Genomic DNA, 5,976 nt, shown 5'->3' on the forward strand with positions numbered 1-5,976 from the left:
TCTCCGAGCTACTCTACGCCATCAGCTGCATAAGAAGTTCTTGCTATCTCTCCCTAACTAGCTCGCGAATACCATTAAATATTACTAAGACCAGATAACTCTTCGAATGAGAGGTCCTACCCTACAACGGTTAGACTCAGACGAGAGCTGCGAAATAGGGCTAGACCTAACCTTCTGAAATTATTTAGTCTGCATAATATGTAACTTAACGTATTCGTTTACTAGTTAATTAAAGATAACTAGAACCCCTAAAGCACAAAGCAAGCAACATTCGGGCTTTGAGTAACCAAACCAAGCATATCCTATTTAGGCCATCATATCACTAACTAATCAGTTCTAGCATGTAATTCATTAAGCACATATACAGGTACATAAGGCATCTTCCCAGATCCTTAGTCCTAATCTAGCATGCAGTTCTCATAATCATATCATATATCATAACAAACATGTATGGGTATCTTGGGGAAAACTTACTTGAGCTCGGCCGATTGCATGCATCATACACGTTGTTCTTTCTCAAAACTCTTTATTTTTAAATTTTAGATGAAATATTTTCTTGAAAAATCTTTCAAACCCTAGATGTGAGTCCAGACACCCTGAAGGTGTGTCTGAATCCCTCAAACCAAGGCTCTAATAGCAACTTGTAACATCCCAAAAACCATGACCAAAAATTTCATTTTGGATATAGCGATTCATAAAACAATTTAAAGAAAACATCATCAATTATTTCATTTCATAAAAACCATAGATCATGTGTCTCAAAAGCATGTCATAAAATAGTAACAATGTCATAGTAGAAATCCCAAGAAACTCATATGCGGAAAATCGTGTGTGTGATGTGCTGCAGTCACGCCGGCTCCTTTCCCATCGAAGAAGAGGTACCTGAAACCAAAACTGTAAACCATAAGCATGAAGCTTAGTGAGTTCCCCCATCATACCACATGCCATACAATAACATACTGTCAGGCATATCTGGGTGCTCGACCTACCGCTTCGGTCTATTTCAACCGGTAACCGCCTATCATATATGTGTGCTAGCCTACTCCTTCGGTCTCTTTCAACCGGATACTGCCTAGCATATCTGGATGCTAGCCTACATCTTTGGTCTCTTTCAACTAGTAACCACCTAGCACATATGGGTGCTGGCCTACCCCTTCGGTCTCTTTCAACCGGATACTGCCTAGCATATCTGGGGGCTGGCCTACCCCTTCAGTCTCTTTCAACCGGTAACCGGGGACTATTTCACCCTTCCTAATACTATCACATAATATCATAACATAATAGCACATAAGGCATAAAAATAGTAGCATACCATACGATTATCAGAAAGACAATCATCTTATCTATAATCACATACTCGTGGGCCGACATTGGTGCCTTAGACCCACTCCTACTGGAATGTAACTCACCTCAATGATGTGAAGTAGCTGGACTGTCCTCGGCTCCTGGATCAACTCTTCTCAAACTCCTACACATAATTTTCTCCTTTAATTACCCCTTTTACACACATAACCACTCTAATGGTTAACTCTGGTCAATGGTCAAAGTCAAAGTCAACACCCTGGTCAAAGTCAACATCCTGGTTGACTCAACTCGCCGAGTTGGTCCAACAACTCGTCGAGTTCCATAATCCATCAAACCCTGAAATCTCGATCCTACTTGTCGAGTTCTTTCATGCAGTCGTCGAGTTCATCCTCAAAGCATAATCGGAACCTTTTACCCACAACTCGTCGAGTCCCTCCTTGCACTCGCCGAGTTCCTCAATCTTCATAAGCCAAACCATGGCCAACTCGCCGAGTCATCTTCTAGACTCAACGAGTTTGCTTAGTAACAGATAAGTTTGGGGGACCACGACCCAACTCACCGAGTTGTATGAACAACTCGTCGAGTCCCCCATAGTCTAAATCCATACAGTCATTTTCTAGTCGGGCTTACTTCATTCAAATCATAGATCTGGTTCCCTAGGATCGATATCTCACGTAAAGTTTCTAACTTTACGTCCATGCATGGGTTATTTACCTCAAAAAGCCCTAAAAAGTGGTTCACAAGTTGCATGGGACTCCCATGGCCATAAAGTTGGCACCTTTATGCCATAGAGTCCCTCAAAGGCTCCAGATTTGAAGTCATGGCTCCAAAACATGCTTGCATCCATGAATGGTTTGAAATTATGCTCCTTAAAGCCCTAAACTACTCCATGAAGAGATCTAGTAAATGAATAGTCAAGGTATAGACTTTATACCTCAAGTGAACTAGAAATGAAGTTCTACCTCTGGATCCAAAGCTTCTTCCTTCCACCAAGCACTTCTAGCTTCCACTCCTTTAAGGAAAAACTAAAGAATCACTCCTTTGCCAAAATGAAGTGTTAAGGTCGTTAAATAGGGTGCAAACCCTAAAATTTAGGCTTTCACTCTGGCAGCTCTACTCGTCGAGTTGAGGCTTCTCAACTCGTCAAGTAGACTTCAAGTCCCGCGTCCAAAAAGAATCTCATTCCTACTCGATGAGTTTGGGGCCTCCAACTCGTCGAGTCCCTTTGCAAAAGTGAATAATTCTTATTAAAATACATACCAGGCATCAGGCGTTACAGGAAACGCTTGGTGGATGACTCTGCAGTTGTGCCGTTAGAGGATATCCAGGTGGATGACAGCCTGAACTACATTGAGAGGCCTGTGGCGATTCTAGATCGCAAGACGAAAACCTTGTGGAATAAGGTTGTTCAGTTAGTGAAGGTGCAGTGGCAACACCGTAAGGGCTCGGAGTGGATGTAGGAGCCAGAGGAAGAGATGAGGGAGCACTACCCAGAGTTATTCGAGGCAGCAGACTTCGAGGACGAAGTCTAAGACAAGTGGGGGAGAATTGTAACACCGGGTTCCTGGTATGTATTTAAATTATAATTTTATTCATCTTTATGTAGAAACTCGACGAGTTAGAGGCCCCAAACTCTTTGAGTAGGGAATGAATTTGGACGCATGTTTTGAAGTCTCCTCGACGAGTTGGAAGCCTCAGCTCTACGAGTAGGACTACCAGAGTGAAACCCTAATTTCGGGGTTTTGCACCCTATTTAAGCATATTAATCCCCTCATTCCAGCCTCATTTATAGCCTCCAAGTCCCAAACCCTAGATCCAGAAACCCTAATGCATTTGTGAGCTTGTGAGCCATTTTTTAGTGAATTTTTGGTGTGTGTTGAAGCTTGTGAAGGAAGGAGAAGCTTAGAGATTCAAGGAGAAGCTAGTAGATCTAGGGACTCCATTTCATTCTCATCAGTTTCTGGTAAGCTAGTCTCAAACTCGCTTAGTAACTTCTTAGATCTTCTTATTATCATATTATTGGGTTTTTGGTCAAAGAAGCATGACCTTTGGTAAATGGACGTCCCAAGTGAATATACCATCAGATTTGGAAGCATGGAGGGCTTTCATGGCATAAAGGAACTCGACGAGTTGGTTCGATTTGTCATGATTCTATAAAGGAAAGAACTCGGGGAGTCTGGGGGAGGACTCGAGGAGTTGACTCGTTTTATCCCGCTTGAGAGTAGCATGGAAACTCGGCGAGTCAAAAGGATAACTCAACGAGTTTAGTCAACTCAGGGTTGATGTTGAGTTTGACCTTGACCTTGAATTTGACCAAGGTTTACCCGTGAAGGGGTTTTGAGTATGGGATGCTATCTAAGATGATTGTTCAGTATAGGGTGTGAGTAGAGCCGGTTGCGGAGCAGAGACACTTCATCTATTCACACGACATTGAGGTGAGTTTCCTTCAGTAGAAATGGGTCTACGGCACCAAGGCCGGCCCATATATGTGATGTGATTAGTAGCTAAGTGTGGACGAGGCCCGTGTCTCATAGATAGCTGATATGGTACAGATTTATATGCTTAGTTATATTTGTTGTCTGTGTGATACTTGTATGTATTTTTATGAGCAGCTGAGTGTGGGCAGGGCCCGTATCTCATAATAGTTGAGTGTGGGTGGGGCCTGTATCTCATAGTTGCTGAGTGTGGGCGGGGACCGTATCTTATATTAGTTGAGTGTGGGCGGGGCCCTTATCTCATAGTAGTTGAGTGTGGGCGGGGCCCGTATCTCATTGAGTGTGGGTGGAGCCCGTATCTCCTAGTTGCATGTTATCTGTATGGTATGTGGTAGTTTGGGGAGACTCAGTAAGCTTCGTGCTTACAGTTTTTAGTTTTGGTTTCAAGTACTTCCGATAGAAAGGGGAAGAGCTCAGGATGATTGCAGTGCACACACCATTTGTTTAGCCTGAGATGTTTATACTCTGATATATTTGACAGATATTTATGATATTTTTAGATACAGGACTTATGATTTTTATATGATGTTTGATAACTCTGGTTTTCTTGATGAATTAAAATGAAATTTTTGGTCTGTATTTTTAGGATGTTACAAATTAGAGTCATAGAGGCGTAAGGGAATATGTTTTCGTAAAAATTGACGTGTCTTGAGATGATGATTTTGTTGCAGTGAAGGTTGGGCCATCGAAATTCATGATGGTTAGTAGGGTAACAAAGGAAAATGCAATGTGTGAATCTATGTGATAATTTATGTTATGGATAGATATGTTGGTAGCAAAGGCAACCAAATACAAGAAGTTGAGTATGATCGGGAAGAGAATTTGAGAGTTTTTGGTGGGGTATGTCATGAGTACCTGTTGATCCACAACCTCTCACAGTACTTCGTATGCCAAACTTGACAAGATGGCACTATGCACTTTTACTAGAATATCCACCTTCACTGTGTCAGCCATGTCCTTTAGCAGTTTCGTTTCACCTTCAAATGTTGTTGCACAACCTTGTTAAACCAAGAGTGCCCTCATCTCTACCTTCCATAAATTGGAGTCACTTGAACAACTTAATTTCTCCAAATAAAAATTATGGGTCAACATCTTTAATCAACATAGACCAAACTATAACTATACCACTTGTTATGAATCGTACAATACTTGTTAAAAATCAAAACACATTTGATGCCACTTGCCAAGCTCTGATACCACTTGTTACGAAGTGAAGAAGATAACTCATAAAACCATACACACACGATGCTAGGAAGTAAAATAGATAACTAGTAAACCAAAAGCACACAAGATACATTATATACGTGGTTCGGTGAAGGTGACCTACGTCCTCGGGTAGGAGGGGAGTATTATTTATTTTAGAGTTCTCAAACAGAGGTTACAATTACAATTTGTCAAAGTTTTTCCTATCATTCTATAATTTAATACACTTCAAATGACTTAACATGCATCCCTATTATACTTGAGGGATCAGACCTAAAACCCTAATGGGACAAGCCAATTGGGCCATGAAAGGTGTCAACTAATCACAATCTGCTATGCAACATCTTTTGGAACATTAATTCATGTCATACAACCCATGAGCATCAACACACACACATGATGGAGCATCATGAGCCATAGTGGCACATCATAATGCACATGCGGTGCATCATGAACACTAATGGCTCTTCATCTATTATGGCGGCACATCATGGTGTATTCCTTGATCCTATTCAATTTCATGGCATCTTTGGATAATCTTGAGCATTATATAGGACTTCCTAGCATACGACTCATCAAAGGATACCTTGGTATATCAAGGAACCAAGTGGTGCATCCTTGCATCAAGATGGCACATCTTGATCAAGGGATGGCGCATCCTCTTACAAGTTGGCACCCCTCCTTCTCAAATGGCGCATCTAGACTCCAAGTTCGCATATGATCTCCATAATGACACATCCTAATCATGAATGGCATATCCTGTCACTTGGTGGCATATCCTATCACTTGGTAGCATATCACATCACTTTGTGGCATATCAAGTTACTTGGTGTTATATCATGTCACTTGGTGGCATATCATGTCACTTAGTGGCATTGCATGTCACTTGGTGGCATATCAATTAACTTTGTGGCATCTCTTTTCACTTTGGTATATCTTGTCCTTTGTCAGCAGATCCATTCCTTTTTCAGAA

The sequence above is a fragment of the Lactuca virosa genome, chromosome 5, assembly GCF_052849685.1.
Source record: "Lactuca virosa cultivar CGN04683 chromosome 5, Lactuca_virosa_CGN04683_v6, whole genome shotgun sequence".
NCBI classification, from domain to species: domain Eukaryota; kingdom Viridiplantae; phylum Streptophyta; class Magnoliopsida; order Asterales; family Asteraceae; genus Lactuca; species Lactuca virosa.